We start from the raw sequence: 27,500 nt of genomic DNA on the forward strand, positions 1-27,500 counted from the left end.
ACGACCTCTGATTAATTCCCACGACGTCTACTCAATTCTCGCGACCTCTGACACATTTCCTCGGCCTCTGGTTAACCTCCCAGGAAAGAGGACCACTCCCTCATTGTCTGCCGTTCGCTCAAGCCGTCGAGGGAGAACAATGAAATTAGCTGTTGACCTCGGGGGGGAGGGGAAGGGGAGGGGAGGGGGAGGGTTCGTAGTTTAATTTATTTTCTAAAATTTGGAGGAATTAGATCACACGGATTTAATTTTTTAGTTTTAGTTTATTTAATTAAAACTGTTGATTTTAGTTATTAATCTATCGAGACTTGGTTGATATTAATGTGTGGAGAGAGAGAGAGAGAGAGAGAGAGAGAGAGAGAGAGAGGAGAGAGAGAGAGAGAGAGAGAGAGAGAGAGAGAGAGAGGTAAAAGGTTATCGTTATCCCAGACGGAAATTGACGAAACTTTCCCCGAGGTACAAAGTTAACTTTATCCAATTTCCAGGTTATGTTGTGGTTATTAGTTACCATTATGCCGGGTTATGTTGTGGTTATTAGCTACTATTATAACTTTTTTTATTTCCAGGTTGTGTTGTGGTGTTCAGCTATCCTTATTCCGGGTTGCGTTGTGGTTATTATTTGCTATTATATCTCCTTTATTTCCAGGTTGTGTTGTGGTGTTCAGCTATCCTTATTCCGGGTTGTGTTGTGGTTACTATTTACTATTATATCTCCTTTATTTCCATGTTGTGTTGTGGTTGTTTAATATCATTATAACTCGTCTATTTTTCAGGTTACATTATGAGCATTATCCCCTATTATTTTGGATAACTCCTGAGTATGATGACTTAACCCCTTGAGTATGATGACGACCCCTTGAATACGATACTAACCATGAACTGCTGTGATTGGTCGAAACGAGTACCATCACACTCATACCCAATTGTGATTGGTCAAGAATAATGCCATCACACCCATACTCAATTGTGATTGGTTGAGACATCTTATCATCATCCTCGCAGGAATATCATACCCTCTCCCCCTACCTCCTCCTTTCCTCCCCCCCCCCAGCCATCTATCCTACCATTCCCCTTACCTCTTACCCCCCTCCCTTTCCATCCATCCTACCATCCTTCACCCTTCCCCTACCTCCCCCACCGCCTCCTTCCCTCCCCATCCACCCAACCATCCTTCACCCTACATCCTGTTTCCTCCCTCCCTTCCTTCCCTTCCCTCCCCCAACTCCCTCCCTCCATCCTGCCAACGCTGCTCAATTTAAGATGGTAATTTCTTCTTTTTTTACCCTAAACTTCCATCACATTCCAGGGTGTAGGGTGACTCAGCAGACGAGGTATCTAGATTCGATTCCCGTCCATGAAATTCGTGTCCCGGGATTTTGGTTTCCGGAGAACGGGATTTTATTTACAGGTTTGTCTTTCGTTGTACTAGATATACCATGGTAGAAAAATAAAACCCACAACACACATATATGTAGATTAAATATATAAATTGTGGTTGTATAATAAACTAACCTGATTTTTAACTAATCTAATTTAATGTAATGATAATCTAATTCAAACTAATCCGACCTAATCTAACACTAATAGCAACCTAATCTAGTATAACACTATCCTAACTAAATATAATCCTTATCTAACTTAATTTAACACTAACTTCACCTAAAATTAATCTAACTCTGACCTAACCCAATCTAATTTAATATAGTGTGTTCCTAATTTCATCCAAGGTTAGGTTAGGTTAGGACCATCTCCCCCACCAGCTGGTCCCCTGTGGTCACTGTCTTAAAAGTGTCTGACAGCTGAGACCTCCTGAGACCCGGGGAGGTGGGGACACACGCACGCACACACACACACACACACACACACACACACACACACACACACACACACACACACACACACACACACAGCGTAAGTCCCACTCCAAAAAAATAACAACAACAACAACAACAACAACAACAACAATAATAATAATAATAATAATAATAATAATAATAATAATAATAATAATAATAATAATAATAATAATAATACATATATATGGATCCTACGCCAGACGTACGTTCGCCAGCCTTTATTCCTGCAGTAAGGATAACTTTTTCAGTACACAGATTGCCGTGTTCTCCTGTTAGTCCCGGTGATATTAACTTTACGGGGGCGCTAATGTGGCCTCATGTCTTTATAAAAAATTTCGACCGTGTCTTACATTTTGTCCCTTAATGGGGGGGGGGGGGGGGGGGGGGGAGGGGTGAGAGGTGAGGGTGTGGGGTGAGAGGGAGGTGTGAGAATACGTATAATCAAGGTAAAGTCTCACTGCAGTTTCGACGCCATTATAATGATAATTTTTGTGTCATATGTTAAATGGTCCCACAGTTAGACGCGTTTACATAACCTCTACTACAGGAGAGTTGTGGTGTGGGAATGTTTCAGTATATGATTTTGTGTCCTAATGTCAGGTTAGATTAGATTAGGTTAGGTTAGGTTAGGTTAGGTTAGGTTAGGTTAGGTTAGGTTAGGTTAGATTAGATTAAGCAAGCCAGGTAGAGCCTTATCACATCAACATTTAGGAGGGAAATTTAAGGTGAGTGTGTCTGAGATTCTAGGGCGGGTCAAACGAGGTCAGAACACTCAAGTCTCATCTTACACTGTCACACTAACACGGCAGGTATCTTACCCTCGGCCTACTCACACACCTACACATACCTGGTCAACACACACCTATACATACCTGATCTGAACACACACCTGGTCTGAACACACACCTACACACCTGGTCTGAACACACACCTACACATGCCTGGTCAACACACCTACTGCACACACACCTGGTCTGAACACACACCTACACACCTGGTCTGAACACACACCTACACATGTACACATGCCTGGTCTGAACACACCTGGTATTTGACTGTGCTTATACAGATATTGCCATAAACCCTAAACAATACGGCACTATGACAAACCTCCCCCAACACGCACTCTGTCACGTCAAGTTTCTTGGTTCCATTTACCACAACCTAGAGCACCGTAAGAGCTCTGTGACTCTCGCCTTCATTGACTTCAACAGAACGTTTGATTCAGTCGACCATAATATTAACAAAGCCATCGAGACTCGGGGTTCGGAGAAGTCTAATACCATGGTTTACAGACTTCCTTAGTTGACCGATGCCAAACTGTACACTTCCGAGGGGCTGTCTTCATCTATCAGTCACTCACTCACAGCGTTCCTCAAGGTACTAGAATAGGACCCCTCTGCTTCCTCATCCTCGTCAGAAAAATACTCCCGCTGGGTGGAAATATATAGACTACAGAGCCCCCCAGAACATACTGAACAGTCTCCAAGATTGATCCACCACCAACCATGTCACCATCAACCATACCAAGACCATGGTTTATGCACATCAACCCTCTCCTCTGACCATGTCCCACCTCCATCCATCACACTGGGTCCCCAACACACTCCAGGTTGTAGACTCCATCAAGCTCCTCGGCGTCACTATAGATAATAAATTCAACTGGAAACTACACGTCAGTACAGCCGTTAAATCTTTCAACTATAGTCTCCACATCTTCCTTCCCCTCAAGTCCCTCGGAGTTTCTGCTTCTGAGCCCTTGAATGTTTACACAATATTCATACTCGCTAAACTCACCTACGCTTCCCCTGCCTGATCTTCTCACTTAACTGGTACACAAAGAGGACTATTAAGAGACAGTGGCGAAGAGGGAGTGCAAGACTAATCTCTCCCCCTCCTACACTACATATCAAGAGGCGCTCAATATACTGACCCTCTCATCCTCTCAACCTCTCACCCTCTCTCTGATCATCATCGTGGCCTCATCCGTCAGTCTGGAACAAAGCTGATGCACCGACCTCGCCACCACCACCTGCGTTCACCTCCACCACATTCAACCACATACTGATCGCTATATGAGGAGACCCACACGAACAAATGTAAATTTTATTAATAACTCGTAGATAACTTGTGTGTTCGCTCCCTGCCAATCACACTGTTGTACTGTAACTGTGCTCTTATTCTTAATTAATGACTCTCTCCCCTGTGTCATAATGTGTTATATATGCATCAACTTTATCATTTGTATATTTTCAAATTAAGGTTGCTGTACTTTTTTATTTTCCCACACACACACACACACACACACACACACACACACACACACCGAGCAGAGAGAGGTAGGGTGGTGGGGTGTTAGTGAAGGTGAATTGAATAGTTTAAATGCAGATCCTAAGGCGAGTTACCCAACACAGACTGGTGGGTGATGGTCGTGGTCCTTCCCCCTCTCATAACAAAAGCTGTACCGTGTTCCCTCTTAACATTATGTCTCTCTGTATGTGTACCTGTTTAACATATATGGTCGGCTTCCTTATACATTAATCTTGTTTGGATAACTTTATCTAGGATATTTATTTGTTATGTGTGTACTCGTCATATATATAAACAAACACACGACATGTCACAAATACAACATACATACATACACACACACATGTGAAAAAGTTAACATTTTCTTGATACCGTAATTTCACCTTACTTTACCTGGGTCCACACCTGCTGTTACTGTGTAGTATACCTGAGACTGCCTTCTCCCCTCTCACTACCTGGCTCCTCCACCTCCCTCACCTTTCATTTCTCCCTCTCACTACCTGACCCAGCTGCCTCCCTCATCTCCCCTTACTACCTGAACCAGCGACTTCCCTTACCTCCCTCCCTCCTCACCTCCCCTTCACCTCTACCCTCCCCTCACTACCTGACACAACTACACCCATAACACAAGTGCTCCTCCCCTTCACCTGTGGGCAGCTTCCCCGAAGTTTCCTCCGAACGGGTTTTAAAAGACTTTTATCGACTATAACTCGGGTAAGGTAGGGTAGGCGCGTGCTGATGCGCAGCTGTTTGCCGCCTGTATAAGTGTTGGGGTGAAGCCTCCTTTATCCAGTTGCTCGCTGGCTGTGGTTGAGAGAAGAGGACATCGCGTCGCTCTCTCTCTCTTCCCTCCCTGCCTGCCTACCTTACCTCCCTCGCCCGCCCTCCCCTCCTCCCACACTCACTAGCGCTCATCAGTATCATCAACGGACCTACAGTTTTAACACTGATGGTACTCATTAACAAACACCAAACTAAAGTGAGAACAAAATTTCACCTGAGAATGATTTTTACCTTCAGCTTATAACAGTTTTTTTAATATATATCACTTCAGGTAAAAAAAAAAACTAATTAATCCTCACCTGGTGTTTCCGAACTGCAGTTGTGTGTGAAAACAAAACAGCTGGACTTTTTATTTTTTTCATCTCGAGTGTAAACCCAGACATAATAAGGTGTGAGTGTAGGTGTAGCGAGGTGGTGTGGGTGTAGGCCTCCGTTTATCCCCCCCCACACACACACACACACAGACAGACAGACAGGCACTGCTAACTATCATCTGATCTTGGAAGACATCTCGACCAGATTTAATTTGCATATCAACAACAAGCTGCACGAGACACGACCCCCTAACTACTCGAAGACGACTCCCTGAAGACCACCACACGACCCTTGACGATCCCCAAGCTAAGGTAAGTAGTCGTTTTAACCTATAATCATCACGGTAATTAACTTAAATCACCTTAAACAACTCATTAATTGCCTTCTGTGTCACCTAATTGTGTTTTTATTAACTTCACTAATTAAAATCGATTTACCCTATCATTAATAAATAACTCATACAACTTTTTAATTGCTCTTTCTGTCCTTCTGAAACACCTTAATTAACCCCACGGAACTAATTAGATCTATTACCCAATAAGGTCGTTAATTACCTCCAAAGTATTTTCTTATGTACTCTTGTATTCTCGGACTAAATTACCCTCCTCGAATGACCTAATTGACCTTAGAAATTAGACTCCCCCCTCGAATGACCTAATTGACCTTTGACCTTAGAAATTAGCCTAACTTAATTATCTAATTATCCCTCGTAATGAGACCTTACCTGGTGATATTCTATTTTCGAAACCTAATTTACTACCTTGACAAAATACTAATTTCCCACCATCATTAACATTCAATACCTGCTTAATTGTCTTCTTCCAAAGGCTAATTAATCACCTACAGTAGCGGCCTATCTAAATCACCTTGATAATTCACCTCGAACACGTAACTAAACATCTAATTCCAATTTAATAACCTAAACAGAACTATTTAATTAATCAACTAATTGACCTGAAGTACCTAATTAATCTTCCAATTCCAAGATCTATTATCCACACTGAAGAACCTAATTTAGCCAATAATTAATCACAGACACCACATCTTTCAAACCCCACCCCCCCCTATAATTGCCCCCTACTGGAGTAATCTAAGTAATTAACCCTAAATACCTAATTAATCTCCTCGTCGAAAACCTCTTTTAATTATCCATATTCACGCATCTAACTTACATCAATAACTCACCACAAAGAACCTAACTAATCACCTAATTCCAGAACCTAATTAATCACCCACACTGAACCACTTAATTCACCTCAATTAATTATCAATAATTTAACCGTATACATTTAATTACCCACACCTCTATCTCATTATGGCGTCATTTAACTCATCCTAATTACTTAATTAATTGCCATGGCCAAGATCCCATTAATTATCTATTCTATCTAATTTATCTAACAATGTTTATATTTAATTATCATCAACAGTTTCATAAAACATTTCTGTGACAACGAATAATTAGTCTGACTTTGTTTGGATTTGATTTACAACTAATTGTCAAGTCCAACTGATTGTATGATGTCATTTACAACTAATTTTCAAGTCCAACTGATTGTATGATGTCATTTACAACTAATTATCACGTCCAGCTGATAATACGATGTGATTTACAGGGATTAGATCATTATGGGTAATTTACAACTAATTATCAAGTCCACCTGATCAGACGAGGTGATTTACAGCTAATGACGAGAATTTAATGATCATTGTAGGTGATTTGCCGTTATTAATGGAGTTGAGATAATTATAAAAGACAATTTGAAGTTGTTTAGAAAGTCCAGGTGATTAGACAAGGTGATTTAAAGTTATTTACGAAGATTCGATTAATATAGATTTACAGTTATTTACAGAGACCTATTGATTATGGGAGGTGATTACAGAAAATCACCAAGATTGGATGAATATAGGAGAGTATTTACAGTAATTTACAAGATTTGAATTATTATATGCAATTTACAACTGATTACGAGGTCCAGATAATTATACAAGCTAATTTACAGTAAATGTCGACGACTTAATGATTATGGGTGATAATTTACAGGTAATTACGATGTCAAGCTGATTTTATGAAGTGATTTACAGATATTTACAAAGTCGCGCAGGTTATACGAAACAATTTACAGTTGATTTACACAGAATTATATATATATTTACATACACCAACTGATTGAAAAAAGCTTAGTTATTTACAAAGACCAGCTGAATTTAGGAAGTCATTTACAGTAATTTACGAACTACAGATGACTAAAGGAAACGATTTCAATTTACAGTATATTATGAAGGCCATTTCAGTAGTTCAGATTTACTTACAAAGGCCAAATGATTTACAATAGTTCATTTACAAACATTTACGAAACACTGATTATAGAACGGAATTTACAGTAATTTACAAAGACCAACTGACCATCAGAAGCGATTTACAGCTATTTACAAACGCCAGCTGAGTGTAGAAGGTAATTTACAGTTATTTACAACATCCAGCTTATCATACGAAGTTATTTACAAAGACCGCAAGCTAACTTATAGGAGGTAAATTTACAGTTAATTAAGAAAAGAAAATCAACTAATTTACACTTACATAGAGTACATCATCACCTGATTTACAGTAACAAACACCACCAAACACACTGATTTACAGAAACAATTTACAGTTAGAGACCAATTTACAGTTAAGGAAGAGTAATTTACAGTCAAAGAATAGCAATTTTTAGCGAGTGAAGTAATTTACGGTTTGAGAAACAATTTACACACACACTAAGAGGACAAGGAGGAATGAGACGACGCCACTCACACTGATTAATATACAAACTGCTGTGTACCTGAGGCCCACCTGGTGACTAGTGTGAGAGAGAGAGAGAGAGAGAGAGAGAGAGAGAGAGAGAGAGAGAGAGAGAGAGAGAGAGAGAGAGAGAGAGAGAGAGAGAGTTACGCAAGCGTCGAGTAGGTTGGACGCTGTGTGTGTACAATAATACACACACAATTAACGGTTTACGAAAGAGCTGCAGCCAGAAGGTTGAAATGTGTGTGTTTGTGTGTGTGTGTGTGTGTGTGTGTGTGTGTGTGTGTCGGGGAATTTTAAAGACTATTGATACCCATTTAGTGTCTGTCCATCTGTCTGTCTGTCTGTCTGTCACGCTAGAATACACCTCTTCTTCAGGTAGTGGAGGAGAGTTACCTGTCTATCCTGAACTATCCATCTTAGGGGGCGAACCACTCCACTATCCCTGACTATCCTATTTCTCAAGCGCATATCTACTCCTATTCTTCCATCCATTTCCACCCATACAGGAGAACAAAGGATCCTCTCCACCTACATCCATCCATCCACTCCACCATCCCTCCCTCTTACCCACCTCCCCCCCATCCTTCCCTCTCTCTCCCCACCCACTCACCCCTCCTCCCCCTTCCTACCCTCCCATCAGCTTGAGGCAGCAATAACGAGCATCTTCACATTATTCTCACTCTTCCTTCTTCCCTCCTCTCCTCCTCTCCTCCTCCCCTCCTTCCCTCTCCTCCTCCCTCCCTCTCCTCCTCCCTCCCTGTCCACCTCTTCTCTCCCTCTCCACCTCCTCCTCCACTCCCACCACTGTATCTTACTCCTCCACCTCACCCACCATCTCCTCATCCACCACCTCCTCATCCACCTCATCCGCCTAATCCACTACCACCTCATCCACCTCCTCGGACTTATGCTCAGCCAGATAAGCAATTTAATCAACATACATTATAGTGTGGACTTGAAGCCTTTAATAAAACAACAGAGAGAGAGAGAGAGAGAGAGAGAGAGAGAGAGAGAGAGAGAGAGAGAGAGAGAGAGAGAGACACACACACACACACACACACACACACACACACACACACACACACACACACACACACACACACACACGTACTTAACGTTTGAAGATGATAGTTCTGACCGTTTGAGAGAAATCACCCCAGAACACAGTGACAGTAGAGAAAGAAGAGAAAATGATGATAATTGGGAAGAGGAGAAGGCGGTGATAATTAGCAAGAAGAGAAGAGGAATAAAAATAAATCAATAAATAAATAAAACTAGGAAGAGGAGACACTGCTAATAGAGACAGAGTAGAGGGTGATAAACAGGAGGCAGAACAAACGGTGATAAACAGGAGGCAGAACAGACAGTAATACCCGACATAAACAGAAGGTGATAAACAAACAAACAGACAGTGATAAATAGGAGACAGAACAGACAGTGATAAACAGGAGACAGAACAGACAGTGATAAACAGAGACGTAACGCAAAACCCAAAATAATTTCCTTTCACGTCTAGATAAACGAAACAAGGCCATTGGGGTGTAAATTATAAGGTAATAAACTGTACAAGCGTCCGTGAAATAGACCCAGTGTTTAGGTAGGTGAGTACGGACGAAATAGATGGACTACGGACACTCATGTTACGGACACTAGGCAGGAGAATAAGGACGAAATAGATGGACTACGGACACTCATGCTACGGACACTAGGCAGGAGAATAAGGACGAAATAGATGGACTACGGACTCTAATATTTTGGGGATTATTATAAAGCAACAAATATTCAAAATACCCGACCTTTCACGAATACCCGACCTTTCACAAATACCCGACCTTTCACGAATACCCGACCTTTCTAAAATACCCGACCTTTCTAGAACAAATACCCGACCTTTCTAAAATACCCGACCTTTCTAAAACACCCGAACTTTCTAGAACAAACACCCGACCTTTCTAAAATACCCGACCTTTCTAAAATACCCGACCTTTCTAAACCACCTGACCTTTCCAAAATACCCGACCTTTCTAGAATAAAACCCCGACTTTATGCATTTCAAACAGCCAGACATTGAGCCATAAATGCAAGAAGGAAATAAACACCAAAACACACAAGACACACAAAACTCGACCAAACTGCACCTTTGATACCCATCCGGGATTTTCTTCACAAGTAAAACATGACGAAAGTTTTAAACTGTATTGAACTGCCGATAGAAGCCAGCGATCGCCGTGAGGGGAGGTGCTGAGGGGAGGTGCTGAGGGGTGGTGCTGAGGGGTGGTGTTGTGGGGAGATGCTGGTTTGGGTGGTGTTGTGGGGAGGTGGTGTGGGGAGGGGGTGTGGGGAAGGGGTGTGGGGAGGTGTTGTCGGAATATGTGTTGTGAGGTGGTGGGAAAGGGGTGGTGTTGTGGGGAGGTGGGAAGGTGTTGTGGGGAGGTGGGGAGGGGGTGTGGGAAGGTGTTGTGGGGAGGTGGTAAGAGAGCGAACTGCGAAACTAAGAACCACGGAAGCAATATTCATGACTATATTACCAAGAATAACAACAACAACAATGATAATAATAAACTGCAATAATAATAATAATAATAATAATAATAATAATAAAATAATAATAATAATAATAATAATAATAATAATAATAATAATAATAATAATAATAAAATAATAATAATAATAATAATAATAATAATAATAATAATAATAATAATAATAATAAAATAATAATAATAATAATAATAATAATAATAATAATAATAAAATAATAATAATAATAATAATAAAATAATAATAATAATAATAATAATAATAATAATAATAATAATAATAATAATAATAATAATAATAAATAATAATAATAATAATAAAAATAATAATAATAATAATAATAATAATAATAATAATATAATAATACCAATAATAATAATAATAATAATAATAATAATAATAATAATAATAATAATAATAATAATAATAATAATAATAATAATAATAATACACCTTAATTATAACAGTAAACCATGACCTGTAACCTGTACTAAACACACCTACCATGACCTGTGACCTGTACTAAACACATCTACCATGACCTGTGACCTGTACTTAACACACCTACCATGACCTGTACTTAACACTACCTACCATGACCTGTAACCTGTACTAAACACATCTACCATGACCTGTACTAAACACACCTACCATGACCTGTAACCTGTACTAAACACACCTACCATGACCTGTAACCTGTACTAAACACACCTACCATGACCTGTAAGTGAACCACAAATCAATATGAGTCCCACTAACACGAGCACAGCACACTAGTCAAAGTATCCCGGTAAGCTGAAGCTGACGTATCGACGACGCTCCGCCCACCTCTCGTCCGTGCCTAGCAACCACGACAGCTCAGACAAGCGGATCGGTTGCTAGGGTGGAAACTATAAGACACCACGGCCATAATAATCAGAGGTGTTGACAGCGTATAAGTATGTGTTTCTAAGTATAAGAAATTGATGTCTGAGTAAAAATAAATAAAAAAAAAAGCCTTTGCCCTTTTGTGTACAATTTTATTCCTAGAGTATGATGCACTGTAATATATCCTAATTTAACCTAACCTAACGCTAACCTAATCTAACGCTAACTAACCTAAGCTCACCCAGGTAGCTAATCTTCAGGTGATCCGTAATGCCATCAATTAGACAGTGCCCTAAACCTGTCTATAAACGCACAAACAGACGGACAGAGATGCAACTGCGGTGGTCAATGTTCAACGTGACCTTTTCAATGTTGTTTATCCGGCCAGTTGATTGATGTTAGGTCACCATTTTTTATTACGTGTTCTTTAGTTAGAGATTATAAAGTGAATCTTGTACTGCTTCACATTGTCATTCTAATTAGGTTGTTTTAGGATTTAGTTAGGAGGTTTGGCTTTGGTGAGGTTAAGTTATATTAGGTTTGGTTACGTTAGTGTACATTAGGTTAGGTTAAGGTTGGTTAGGTTAGGGTAAATTAGGTTAGGTTAAAGTAGGTTAGATTAAGTTAAGGCTAGGTTACTATACGTTCATTTGAGTTATAGCGATTTGGTTTTACTCTACAAAATAAAAGATTAAAAAAAAATCACAGCAGCAGTACCAGTCCTATCTAACCTAACCTAACCTAACCTAACCTAACCATCACACAGTATACCTTAACCTAACCTAACTTACAGAGTACAACCTAACCTAACCTAACCTAACCTAACTAAACTCACCATCACACCCTAACCTAACCTTAGCATAAAACACACACACACACACACACACACACACACACACACACACACACACACACACACACACACACACACCCATTAAGGCTATAATCCTAAGCGATTTATCCCAGTTGCAGACAATAACAGTTCATTATGGAGAAGTGTCACCAAAACACAACGTCCTATAGTGAACCTCTCGACATGGATGAAGAATTAGACGACTGGTGGAGATTTCTATATTAGACAAACATACCAGATTGTGGGATTTTCGGGAGGTTGGTGGGGGATGGGGGATGGGGTGTGGGTAGTGGGGGGGTGGAGTGAGGAGGGGATGGGGTGGGTGTGGGAGTGAGGGAGGAGGGGAAGAAGGGTGTGGGATGGAAGTGGGGGGGGTAGGGTGGGTAGGGGGTGGAAGTGAGGGATGGAGGGGGGAGGGGGGGGGTTCGTGAGTAGAAATCTTCCTCGTAACTGGAGATGTAGGAAGGCATTTATCTGGTTAAATTAAACTATAAAACACAAGAATTACAGACAAAATTGCATCAAATATACAGTACAATGGGATTCTCTTTCTTTTGGTGAGATATATATATAAATATACGTTCTCACGGCACCAGTAAAGGGGGTACACAATTAATGGGTTCACCTGAAGAACAGACACCCTAGTTTATTTCACCGAATATAACCTAACCAAACCTAACTAACACCCTAACCTAACCTAACTCTAACTAACACCCTAACCTAACCTAACTCTAACTAACACCCTAACCTAACCTAACTCTAACTAACACCCTAACCTCATCTAACCTAACCTAACCTACGGGTTTCTAAACTTCAGGTAATACGATAACGTGAGGAATATTTAAGATCCATCCATCAATATCCCCGGGTTATGCATCAGTGGCTGGCTGGGACCCACACACGTCATCAAACAGAAACCTTTATTAACTCAAGTCTCTCTCTCTCTCTCTCTCTCTCTCTCTCTCTCTCTCTCTCTTTCTCAGCCTTCATTAAATTATACAACTCAATAATTTCTGTGTCTTTTCACGTTTTTTTTCTGTATTCGTTTAAAATAATTCAATTATAAAACTGTAGACTAGGTGGACTTAATGTTGGGCTACACACACACACACACACACACACACACACACGCCTCCCCCTCCCTCCCCTCCCACTCAATACGCCAGCCTCACACGCCCATCTTTGACGACGTAAGCTGTGGGCGGCATCACGCAGGGAGACAGGGAGAGCATCTTGTAAACACGGTAATCTGGCTGACAAACGACCACCTCTTCGTCAGTTGTTGGAGAGGGTGGGGCAATTAATGAGCAGTGTACTTGTGTGGAGTGGGTGATGAACACACACACACACACACACACACACACACACACACACACACACACACACACACACACACACACACAGTACACACACACACACACACACACACACACACACACACACACACACACACACACACACACACACAGTAACATAATACCACCACCTCTCACTAATTGTTAACTTCGGAACACAAACAAATAATTTTTATCTTGGGGTCAAATTACCTTATTTCAACCTGACACTATTTTGTAAACTTTTCCTTCCCATTTTTTTTTTTTTACCAATTAAGGATTAACAGTCTTTTTTCTCTCGGGGTTTTGTTGGGTATTTTGGCTTCGTTATTTACAGTGTAATGTATACAGTGAATCTGTGTGTTGTGTTGTATTGTGTTGATGCAATGGTGAAGTCCTGCTGTTACGGTAAATCTGTGTAGTGTATTGTATGATCGTGTTGCTGTAATGGTGTATCTGTGTACTGTGTTGCTGTAATGGTGTATCTGTGTACTGTACTGCTGTAATGGTGTATCTGTGTACTGTGTTGCTGTAATGGTGTATCTGTGTACTGTACTGCTGTAATGGTTAGGCTGTGTACTGTATTGCTGTAATGGTGTATCTGTGTACTGTGTTGCTGTAATGGTGTATCTGTGTACTGTACTGCTGTAATGGTGAATTTCTGTTATTTGCTGTATTGTTCTGAAATTATGGGTTCGGATAATATTTGGCCGTGATTTAAATAATTGGTTTTTTTTTAATTTTTACATTTTTATATAATCATTATTATTATTATTATTATTATTAACACCAGCACCACAACAACAACAACAACTATTACTACAATTACTACTACAACAACTATAACTATACTTCTACCACTATTACCACCATCACACCCAAACCCCAAACTTGAAAGACAACCCAAAAAATTACATTAATTTAAATCACCAAAATTATAATCAAATTTTCCCATTAAAAAAAAAAATCCAATTTCAACTCGAGACGAACGAAAGGATTTAACACAGAATTGAACCGAAAAAAAATAGAGGTAAACAAATAGCAATACAAAAAAAGTTACCCAATGAAAAAAATAAACCATATATTTTTTTCTGTTTTTGTTTTTTAGGTTTTTTTTTCTTGTTTCAATTAACGTAGGATATGTGAGGGTATTTTAACTATTATTGTTTGTTAAGCTGTGAGAGACGAGGATTTACGATGATACGGTCAATAGATCGAGTTTTTTGTTGTTGTTTATACAGAAGCCATGTTGCTGTTGTTGCTGTTGTTGTTGTTGTTGTTGTGTCACTGTGGGATATACTGAATTGATGTGTCTGTCTGTCTGTCTTTAACATTTAATATCTTCCTTATCATTACCTAAAAAAACCTAAACTAACCTGACGACCTATCCTAACCTAACCCAATCCATCCCAACCTATATATCAATTCCTAAATATCGAAACCAACACCAATCATTACCCCTAAAAGAACAAACTAACGGTTAATAACGGTTAATAACGGTTAATAACGGTTCATAACAGTTAATAAGGAAGACGTGTACCCTCCCCCTGGCCCTAACCTGCAGGTGGGTGAGTGAGGGACGGTGACGGCGGACATAACGCTGAAGAAGCACCGGCCAGGGGAACATTTGGCCAAAGTTTCACCAAAATTGAGCCGCCGTGGTTTTTGAGAAGCGCTTCAACGTTGTTGGTGCGGGGAGGGAAGTTAGCGGACGAACGGCGATGCTGATGGATGAGTGGGTGGGTGGGTGGGTGGATGGATGAACAGAGATGCTGATGGATGAATGGATAGATGGATGAACTGGAAAAAGAAGGAATGGATGGATGGATGTAAGCATAGATTCTGGATGACCTCTGAACCTTGACCTTTGGAAACCAGTGAAATACATATACTTCTGAGCATAAAGGGGCGGGGGGGTGGTGGGAGAAGAAGAGGTGAGGGATGGGAGAGGGGGATGAGAGGGTGGATGGAAGAGGGGGAGATGGGAGAGGGATGATGGCAGGAGGTGACCTTTCATGACCTCTGACCTTAACCTAAACCAGAAATCAACCAAAATCAAAACCTAACCTCTAACCTACATCTCAATTCCATAAAAAAAAAATCCGAGAAGAATCGCTCAAAGAAAACGGGAGTTATTACAGGGACAACCAAAGTAAACGAGACACAACGCGATCAAACCGTAATACGACCGCATAAAATGTGGGCGTTGAAAAGCCATAACCAACAGACGACCGCATCCTTGTGAGGGTGACGAGGGGTAAGAAAGATGGCGAAGGGGGGAGGAAAGGGGGGGGAGCTAGAGAAGTGTGATAAAAGTTAAGAAAGGGAGAGGGAAGGGAGGATGATAAGATATTGCCTATGAGGATGAGGGCATATATATATATATATGAAGGAATATGGCAGGAAGGAGGGATATATGACACAGTATATTAATATAGGAGTGAGGAATATATGACACGGTATGCCAACATGAGAAGAGGAATATATCTCACGAAATTATAATATAGGAGAAGTAATATATGAACAATTATACCAATATGAAAAGAAAGACTATATGTTATGGTATATCCAACACTGTGAGGGAGAATATATGATAGAAAGTGTAGATACTTTGAGGAGAAAGGGAATATATGAGAAAGTTTATCAATATGGAAGAGAGAAAATTTATGAGAAACAGCGCAGAAATATGCTAGAGATTGAAACAGCAATATGGGAACACACACACACACACACACACACACACACACACACACACACACACACAACACACACACACACGCACAGATATATGCAGAATGGGAAAGTTGTTATCATACTGTGCATGCGGCGGAGAGCAGTAAGAATGGGAGGGAAGAACCGATGCAGAGGAGGAGGAGGATAGAGAAAGAGAAAGAGGAGGAGGAGGAGGAGAGTGTGTGTGTGTGTGATGGAAATTACAAGTGACAGCAGCAGCAGAGAGAGAGAGAGAGAGAGAGAGAGCACACTGACAATATTAAAAACGTAGAAGGTATATATACAGTACGTATACACACACACACCAACACCCTACACACACCAGCACCCCCACTCACACCAACACCCGCACACACACCAGCACCCCCACACACACCAACACCCCTCACACCAACACCCCCACACACACCAGTACCCCCACTCACACCAACACCCTGCACACACACCAGCACCCCACACACACCACACCCCCACTCACCACAACACCCCCCACACACCCCACACCCCCACACACACCAACACCCAGCACTCACACCAACACCCGCACACACACCAGCACCCAACACCCAACACCCACACACACCAGCAACCCCACTCACACCAACACCCAGCACACACGCCAACACCCCACACACACACCAGCACCCCCCCACTCACGCCAACACACACACACCAACACCCCACACACACACCAGCAACCCCCACTCACACCAACACCCAGCACACGCCAACACCCCACACACACACCAGCACCCCCACCACGCCAACACCCAGCACACACGCCAACACCCCACACACACACCAGCAACCCCACTCACACCAACACCCAGCACACACGCCAACACCACACACACACCAGCACCCCCCACTCACACCAACACCCCTGCACACACACCAGCAACCCCACTCACACCAACACCAGCACACACGCCAACACCCCACACACACACCAGCACCCCCCCTCACGCCAACACCCAGCACACACGCCAACACCCCACACACACACCAGCAACCCCCCACTCACACCAACACCCAGCACACACGCCAACACCCACACACACCAGCACCCCCCACTCACACCAACACCCTGCACACACACCAGCAACCCCCTCACACCAACACCAGCACACACCAACACCCCCACTCACACCAACACCCCTGCACACACACCAACACACACACACACACCCCCCCCACTCACGCCAACACCCCTGCACACCACACCCACACACACACACACACACACCCACCCCCCACACACACACCAACACACCCCACACACACCAACACCCAGCACTCACACCAACACCCCGCACACACACCAACACCCCCACACACACACCACACACCCCCACACACACCAACACCAGCACTCACACCAACACCCCACACACGCCAACACCCCCACACACACACACACCCCACACACCACACCCCCACACACACCAACACCCAGCACTCACACCAACACCCCCACACCCAACACAACACCACACCCCCACACACCCACACACCCCCACACACACCAACACCCAGCACCCAACACCACACACACCAGCACCCCCACACACCAACACCCCCACAACACCACACACACAGCAGCACACACACAACACACCAGCACCCCCACCCACACACACACACCACACCCCACACACCCACCCCCCCACACACCACACCCCCCCACACACCAGCACCCCCCACACACACACACCCCCCACACACACACCACACAACAGCCCCCCACACACACCAGCACCCCCACACACACCAACACCCCACACACAGACAACCAATAGTCTCATTGTGCAAGACTAAAAAATAAAAAATAAAAAAACACGGCATATCAAATTACATGAACCAAATACAATACTCCCTAGGTAACATAATCCAAACATGAAAGAGAATAAACACACAGACAGATAAAGGAGAGAGAATAAAAGAGTGAGAGAAGGAGAGAATAGGCAATAATCCCCCGATAAAGGAAGGGAATGATCACAAAACCTTAATAAATAAGAAGAAAGGTGGAAAGGGGGAGAATAATTGATGTCTCTCCCATTAAAAGTTTAGAGGAAGAAAATGGATAATAAAAATAAATTATTAAGAGGAAGAGCAAATAAAGGAGATAGAAAGAAGAGGACAAAGGAGAGGAAATGACAGAATCCCCAATAAAAGAAAAGATGTGAAAAAAATAATAAAAGACCAGAAATGCGAGAAAGATGAAAATATAATAACAAAAACCCCAAAATAAAAGAAAATGAGAAGAACGAGACACAAAGAAAACGGAGAATAACAAAGGGTGGAATTAAGGCAAACTCAAATAAACAAAGACGAAAGGGGGTAAGAGATGAAAAATAAATAAACAAGAGAGGAAGGGAGAAAATACATGATAAAGTAAAGGAAATAAACGTGAGACTGGAGACGAAGGAGGGGAATAGAGAAAATAAATGACAAGACATATATAGTAGTGACTGTAGTGTGTAGAAGCATTAACAACGAAGGAAGGAAGAGACATAAGACCCAATAAACGATAAACACTGAAGAGAGAAAGAAGAGGAAAATGTGTAGTAAATGGAGAACAAGAGAAGACCTAAAAGACGGAATAGACGATAGAAGGGAATTGGATACATATAATAAAGAAGAGAATAACAGAGAGAGAGAGAGGAGGATGAAGAGGAAGAAGAGGAGGAGGAGGAGGATGAAGAGGAGGAGGAAGAAGAGGAGGAGGCAAGGAGGGGGAGCATTAGGCGTAGGAGAAAAATGTAAGAGTTTCCCACTAAATGTTGAGGAAAGAAAATGGGACAGAAGATGGAGTGAGTGATGGTAATGGAAGGAGTGACAGAGAGACGGTAATGAAAGGAGTGAATGACGGAGAGACGGTAATGGAAGGAGTGAGTGACGGAGAGACGGTAATGGAAGGAGTGAATGACGGAGAGACGGTAATGGAAGGAGTGAGTGACGGAGAGACGGTAATGGAAGGAGGGAGTGACGGAGACACGGTAATGGAAGTACTGAGTAACAGAGGGACGTAATGGAAGGAGTGAGTGATGGAGGGAGTGAGTGACGGAGGGACGGTAATGAAGGGAGGGAGTGGCATAGGGACGGTAATGAAAGGAAATAGTGACGGAAGAACGATAATAAGAGAGGATGAGTGACAGGGGGGCGGTAATGGACAGGTACCTCAGGTGAACGACAGCTAATTGGAAACTCTTGAGAGGAGCACCTGGGCACAGTACTTAATTTTATATATGTCAGAGAGAGAGAGAGAGAGAGAGAGAGAGAGAGAGAGAGAGAGAGAGAGAGAGACCATAACCAAATACAAACACAAAAACAGACCAAATAAAAAGGAGTGGAAAGAAAGGAGGAGAAAAAAAGAAAAACAAGAGAATAAAAATAAATGAAGTTAAAGTAAAAACAAAAACAAAATAAATAAAAATAAAAGAAATTAAAACAAAATCAAAAGAAGATAAAAAGAGAAATTAGTTAATAAAATGAGATAGAAATACATAAAAAGAAACTCGCTCTCTCTCTCTCTACTAAAGCCCGGAGGAAATACGGTCATGCACGACGAAATGGCAGGAATAAATAGAGTTTTTAAAAGAGTTCCCTGCCTCTATTGGACTGGCAAGGGGAGGGAGAGGGGGGGAGGAGTTGGTGGGGTCAGGGGAGGAGGGGCAATTGATGGGGTCGGGGGAGAAGGGGAGGAGGGAAAGGGGGGATGGGAGGGGAAGGGGAGTTACGAGAACACAGATGTGAAAAACTAGGGTAGTTTAAATTCACTATAAACGTCCACATTGTACCATGTTTCCCCCCTCCCCCTCCCCTCCCCATTTTCTCTGCGATTTCCTTAAATTTTCACCCCCACCTTCGTCTCCCATTACCCCGTTCCCCTCCCTCTCCACTAACCTCCCCTCATTTTCACCCCTTTACCCTCTCACGTTTCCTCCCTCTCCTCTCATTTCTTCTCCCACCCTCCTTTCATTTTCTTCCTCTCTCCCCCTCCTCTCAGTATTTATGTATTTATGTGTTTTTTTTGTCACTCGCAACATAATTTGTTCTTAATTAATAAAACAGAAAAATCGGAATCTGTCTGTTATCTGTTAGCGAAGACTGAGAAAAATTATAAATCTGTCGGGTTTCTTGTTATGTTAAATTAAATCCGTCGGGTTTTTCATTTTCTAAAAGCAACAGTGTGTCGCTTCGTTGTGTTATAAAAAAAAGACTTATTCCGTCGGTATCCATCATCAAAAAGTCTAATCCGTCGGTATCTATTTACAAAAATAACAAGAAACAAACAAAAAAAATAACAAAAATAATACAAACTAAACAAAAAACAACAAAATATACCACGAAATTAAAAAAAAAATAATAATAATAATAAAAATTAACACGAAAAAAAAAATTACACCACGTAATAAACAAAAAAACAAAAAAAATATGACAAACAAACTGACAAAAGTAAGACACGGAGGAGAAACAAACTAACAGAATACCTCCTACTTGTGGAGCCAGTGTGACATTCGGCTGGTGTGGTGAAAGTTATTGGTGGAATATCCAATAATCTTAGCTTGGTGAGTGAGTTATCTCCCTATAGTAAATTATCTTTATGTTGGCTAAACTAAAAAGAGATTTGTGTGAGAGAGAGAGAGAGAGAATATGTGTGTGTGTGTGTGTGTGTGTGTGTGTGTGTGTAAGTAGAGAGAGACAATGTGTATGTTTATATGAATGTATGTGTGTGTGTGTGTTTGTGTATGTATGTATGTATGTATGTGTGTGTGTGTGTGTATGTGGTTATGTATGTATATGTATGTGTGTGTGTATGTCCTAACCTTGAATGTGTCTGACCTCTCGGAAATTAACTTGGACCGGCGGGGGGAGAGGGGTGGGGGGGATGGGGTAGGAAGGTGGGGGGAGGGGGAGGACCGGGAGCGGCAAGGGAGGGGGGTGGCGGAGAGGTGTTTGATGAAAGTTCAGTTACAGTCACGAACTTCAGAAATCGCCATTACAAGTTTGAAGCGACTGAACTGCTGGAACGAGAGACTCTTAGCTGCTTGTTCCGAGACTCGTTTCAGAAGTTCAGACTCGTTCCAGCATTTCAGAGACGCATTCCAGTACTTCGGAGACTCGTTCCAGCACCCCAGACTCATTCCAGTACTTCGAAGACTCATTCCAGTACTTCGGAGACTCATTCCAGTACTTCGGAGACTCATTCCCCAGACTCATTCCAGTACTTAGAGACTCATTCCAGTACTTTGAGACTCATTCCAGCACCCCAGACTCGTTCCAGCATTTCAGAGACGCATTCCAGTACTTCGGAGACTCGTTCCAGCACCCCAGACTCATTCCAGTACTTCGAAGACTCATTCCAGTACTTCGGAGACTCATTCCAGCACCCCAAACTCATTCCAGTACTTCGGAGACTCATTCCAGTACTTCAGAGACTCATGCCAGTACATCGGAGACTCATTCCAACAGTTCAGAGACTCTCGGGTGTGTACAAGGAGTTTTATTCGTAACTGCACCAAGTTTGAAGAAGGGAGAAGGGAGAAGGGAGAAGAATAAGACGAAGAAGACGAAGACGAAGACGAAGACGAAGAAACAAGAAGAACCACAACACACACACACACACACACACACACACACACACACACACTACATCTTCCCCCAGATAAGCCGCCAGACTCATAATTAAAGAGTGGGAGTATGAAGAGGCAGGCGGTCAAGTTATATAAACACCACCACCACCACCACACTCACCACCACCACCACCACACCACAACAACAACAACAACAACAAATGTAACAACAGACATTGGAAATATTATGAGGAAGGTGCACACACACACACACACACACACACACACGTACGTACCAGAAGTCAACGTTGTAATTAATTAAAGATTGAGTCTATTAAGAGGCAGGACTGGTGGGCGGCTGACGGGAAAAGATAATAATTTACATTCATATGCACACAAAGGGAGGTGGGGGAGGGAGGGGTACGGGTGAGGCGGTGAGAGGGGTCCGGGTGTGAGGGGAGGAGGGGCAGAATGGGGAGAGAGAGAGAGAGAGAGAGAGAGAGAGAGAGAGAGAGAGAGAGAGATGAATAGATATACTGTATAGATAGAGTAGATATACTGTATAGATAGAGTAGATATACTGTATAGATAGACAGGTAGCAAGTTATACAGTTAATTAGATAGTTTGAAACAGGTAAATTAATACGACCGACAGGTAGACAGGTATATAGTCAGTTAATTAGATAAACAGATAGCTTGATAGATAGACAGACGAGGTAAATAAATTGAAATCTAGACAGACAAGTAGCTAATTAGACAGTTAACCAGACAGATAAACAAACTGACACAGAGAGACAGGTAAATAGACATCCATACAGATAGGTAACTCGTTAAATAGACAGACAAACAGACATCTAGACAGACAGACACAGGACAGGAGTCGCTATGAATAATCTAAAGCCCAAATAAATGGTTTGTGTTGAATGCTTAAACCCTTTCACTAATTGACAGGAGTTAGGAGCGAGAACTGGTGTGTGTTAGAGAGAGAGAGAGAGAGAGAGAGAGAGAGAGTGGGAAGGGAGGGAGGGGAGGGAGGGAGGGAGGGAGGGAGGGGAGGGAGGGAGAGGAGGAGGGAGGGAGAGGAGGGGGGAGAGGGGGAAGGGAGGGAAGGAGAGAGGGGGGGAAGGGAGGGAAGGAGGGAGGGGAAGGGAGGAGGAGAGGAGAGGGAGAGAGGGAGGGAGGGAGGAGGAGGGAGGAGGGAGGGAGGGAGGGGAGGGAGGGAGGGAGGGAGGGGAGGAGGGGAGGGAGGGAGGGAGGGAGGGAGGGAGGGAGGAAGGGAGAGAGGGAGGGATGGAGGGGGGAGGGAGGGAGGGAGGTTAAGCTGGGTTAGGTTAAGTTGGGTTATATCAGGTTGGGTTACTTTTGGTTAGGTTAGGTCAGTACTAACGCTACATAGCCGAGGGTGAGCATTAAGTAAAGATATCTTTCACCATGGGAGGGGGAGGGAGAGGAGGGGGGAGGTTAGGATCGAACCAATGACCCTTCGATTACTACCCCGAGGCTGTAACCACTCCGCCATCGATCCCTCATCTGTTTGACCCGAATAGAAGTAAAAAGAAATAGAAAACAAAAAACGATATGAATTGAGAGAACTATTGTTTTATTTACATATGTTTTTTAATCTCTAGAGGTTAATTAAACTCTCCTTCCTTTCCATCTGTTGGTATTGGAATCCGTGACCTGAGGGCCTCACCCACTCAGCCTCTACCGTCGTCATCTGTTTTCTACTCGGCAAAATAAAACACAATACAAAAGACTCTTGTTTTTGTTGTTGTTGTCAATTGAGAGGTATATTCGAACGAGGGGATGTGTGGGGTGTGGGGGTGGCGGGATGGGTGGGGGGGGGGGTGTGGGGGGTGTGGCGGGATGGGTGGTGGGGTGTGTGGCGGGGTAGGGTATATCCACTTAGCCTCCCATCCAGGTGGAACTGTTTTACCTGGAGGGGAAAACAAGATTTGAATAGCGTGCTCTCTCTCTCTCTCTCTCTCTCTCTCTCTCTCTCTCTCTCTCTCTCTTTAACAAAAATTTTCACACCGGGGTTCCTCTTATCGTTATCCTAAACCAATTACACTCGGGCACAGAGACCAGCTGATGTCCTGCAAATAAACTAATAGAATTTCAATACAGATTTATTTTATATTACCTAACAATAACCACTACAACTTACACTCATGATTCATTTATTATAAAGTAAACCTCACCTTTCATATTAAAGTAACCACCTGCTCTACACATGGCCAAGGGATCGGACACTTGGCCAATAAATTGATGAAGTGGCCTAGTTCGGAGACTCGTCAAACCTCAGAGGACAGGTACCTAAACGAGCTCTCACGGGGAAAAGCTCTAAATATAGTCTTACCTGTAGTTAACTGTGTATATAGTGAAGCAACAGTAAGGGAAAGAAACACACAGAAAAGTCTATGCCAATAAGAGCTATTTTACCTACACAGTGACATACAAGGACATCCCACAACATTACTTCTCTAAGGTAAGGTCTTAGAATAACACAAGTTAATGGAACATAATTCTCTATCTCTCTCCCTTTCTCCTATCATTCTCTCTCAGCCTTTCACTCCCTCTCTCCATTCTTCTCTCTCTGGATCATTTAAACACAGCCCCCATCACCGGAGACTCGAGCCTGGGTCCCTGTATCACTAACCTGAGGCTATACCCGCTCACCCATCCGCCCCATCTGTCCTCCGGGGAAAAAACAAGATTTAAAAGACAATATTTTCTTCCTCCGGTGGAACACGTCACTGGCAGCCCTGAGACCCTTCCCATGCTGCAAAATTCTGAGCCCAGGTGGTGGAAGGTCACGTGTGGGGGGGGGAGGGTTACCTGTTGGGGAGGTTATCTGTTGGGGAGGGTTACCTGTTGGGGGAGGGTTATCTGTTGGGGAGGGTTACCGTTGGGGAGGGTTATCTGTTGGGAGGGTTACCTGTTGGGGAGGGTTATCTGCTGGGGAGTGGCTACCTGCTGGGGGAGTGGCTATTCACACTCTGTTGGGAGGGCTACCTGTTGGGGAGGGTTACCTGTTGGGAGGGTTACTGTTGGGGAGGGTTACCTGTTGGGGAGGGTTACCTGTTGGGGAGGGTTACCTGTTGGAGAGAGGGTTACCTGGGGAGGGTTACCTGTTGGGAGGGTTACCTGTTGGGAGTGGTTACCTGTTGGGGAGGGTTACTTGGGAGGGAACACTCTTGGGGAGGGTTACCTGTTGGGGAGGGTTACCTGTTGGGGAGGGTTACCTGTTGGGGAGGGTTACCTGTTGGGGAGAGTTACCTGTTGGGGAGAGTTACCTGTTGGGGAGGGGAGCTACCCTGTTGGGGAGGGTTGTACCTGTTGGGAGGGTTACCTGTTGGGGAGAGTTACCTGTTGAGAGTTACCTGTTGGGGAAGGCTACCTCTGGGGAAGGCACCTGTTGGGGACGAGTCACTGGGATGGTTGGAGGAGGGGAGGAAGAGGGAGTTACCTAGAGAGATGGGGGAGGGAAGATCGAGTAAGGGGAGGATGAGTTACCTGGGTGAGGGAGGGGTCAGGTAGTCCATGGGATGATGGGTGGTGTTATGAGGCGGGTCAGGAGGGTCAGGTAGAGAGAGAGAGAGAGAGAGAGAGAGAGAGAGAGAGAGAGAGAGGGGTAAGTGAAGGGTGTCAGGGGGCAACAGGAGTCAGGGATGGATAGGTCAGGTCAGAGAAAGAGACGGGGGAGTCAAGGTAGATGAGAAAGAACAGTGGGTCAGAGAGCAAACAGGAGTCAGGAGGTCAGGGAGTAGGGATGGGTGGTCAGGGTGAGGGAGGGGTGAGGGAGGTGGGGGAGAGATAACAGGTTAAAAAATACCTTAATCTGTTTTGTTGTTGCGGAGGAAATCACCTTAATGGATCTGCCGCCATCATCCAGGTGAGTTTGTAACCCTGCCAGATTATCCTGTAACCTGAGGCGCCCTACTGTAACCTGTGGGGACCTGTTGTAACCTGTGGGGACCTGCTGTAACCTGTGGGGACCTGCTGTAACCTGTGGGGACCTGCAGTAACCTGTGGGGACCTGCAGTAACCTGTGGGGACCTGTTGTAACCTGTGGGGACCTGCAGTAACCTGTGGGGACCTGTTGTAACCTGTGGGGACCTGCAGTAACCTGAGGCGCCCTACTGTGACCTGTGGGGACCTGTTGTAACTTGCGGGGACCTGCTGTAACCTGTGGGGACCTGCAGTAACCTGTGGGGACCTGTAACCTGCGGTGACCTGTTGTAACATGTGGAGACCTGCTGTAACCTGTGGGGACCTGCTGTAATATGTGGGGGCCTGTTGTAACCTGCGGGGACCTGCTGTAACATGTGGGGACCTGCTGTAACCTGTGGGGACCTGCTGTATCCTGTGAGGACCTGTGGGAACCTGCTGTAACCTGTGGGGACCTGATATAACCCGTAACAACCTGATGTACCCCACGAGGAAGTCCTGCACCCAGGATCTCTTCTATCTCTTCTTCCCTCTTTGTTCCTCCCTTCCCTATCACCTTCCTCTTTCTTACCTCTCTCTATCTCCCTTCCTTTCTTACCAATCTATCTTCTCTTCCTTCCTATATTACCTCTCTCCTCTCTCTCTCCTCCCCTTCCACTACACACCCCCACAACACAAGCACATCTTAACAACAAATATCACTGAAAAGCAACAAAAAACAAAAACAATTACATCTGAATGCAACATGTCACCCCCAGAGGCCGAATATAAAGCATGAACAATAATAAACTATATATCTATATTATTCTATTTAACTTCATACAAAAATCCATAGAGCATAGCACAAGTCAATAAATCTGATCCCTGACCTCTACACAGTATAGCCCAGGTCAAAAAAAATCTGACCCCTGACCTCCACACGGTAGAGCTCAGGTCAAAAAAATCTGACCCCTGACCTCTACACAATAAAGCCAAGGTCAATAAAATCTGACCCCTGACCTCTACACAGTATAGCCCAGGTCAAAAAAAATCTGACCCCTGACCTCCACACGGTAGAGCTCAGGTCAAAAAAATCTGACCCCTGACCTCTACACAATAAAGCCAAGGTCAATAAAATCTGACCCCTGACCTCTACACAGTATAGCCCAAGTCAACAAAATCTGACCTTTGACCTCCACACGGTATAGAAACATAACAAGGAAATATGACCAAGCGAGCAGTATTGGAAACGGGAAGACAAGGGAATTGAAGTTAAAGGAATGACTCTCTCTGTTTCCTGGTGCTGAAAGGAGGAGGAGGAGGAGGAGGAGGAGGAGGAGGAGGAGCACACACACAACAAAAGCAACAATAATAATGAAAAAAAAAGCAAAAATAACAATAACACCAATAATAATAAACTAACAATAACAAAAATATCATACACACGATACACTCAACCCTGTCTTCCCTTACCTCTTGAGCCACAAACACTAAATGCCACAAACACACACTCCTAAACTCTGAGCCACACACACACACAAACACACACTCCTAAACTCTGAGCCACACACACACACAAACACACACTCCTAAACTCTGAGCCACACACACACACAA

General features: G+C 43.3%; 1 protein-coding gene across 2 annotated transcripts in view; it reads left to right on the forward strand.

Annotated features, from left to right (window-relative positions):
* Positions 1–4,938: 4,938 nt before the first annotated feature.
* The window catches only part of LOC121876591, a 113,247-nt gene continuing 90,685 nt past the window's right edge, over positions 4,939–27,500 (forward strand). For both annotated transcript variants that reach the window (XM_042381797.1, XM_042381796.1), the window contains exon 1: positions 4,939–5,575. The gene's annotated coding sequence lies outside the window, so the exon portion shown is untranslated. The remainder of the gene's footprint in view (positions 5,576–27,500) is intronic.

This window comes from Homarus americanus, unplaced genomic scaffold (assembly GCF_018991925.1).
Source record: "Homarus americanus isolate GMGI-L3 unplaced genomic scaffold, GMGI_Hamer_2.0 scaffold28, whole genome shotgun sequence".
In the NCBI taxonomy this organism is placed as follows: domain Eukaryota; kingdom Metazoa; phylum Arthropoda; class Malacostraca; order Decapoda; family Nephropidae; genus Homarus; species Homarus americanus.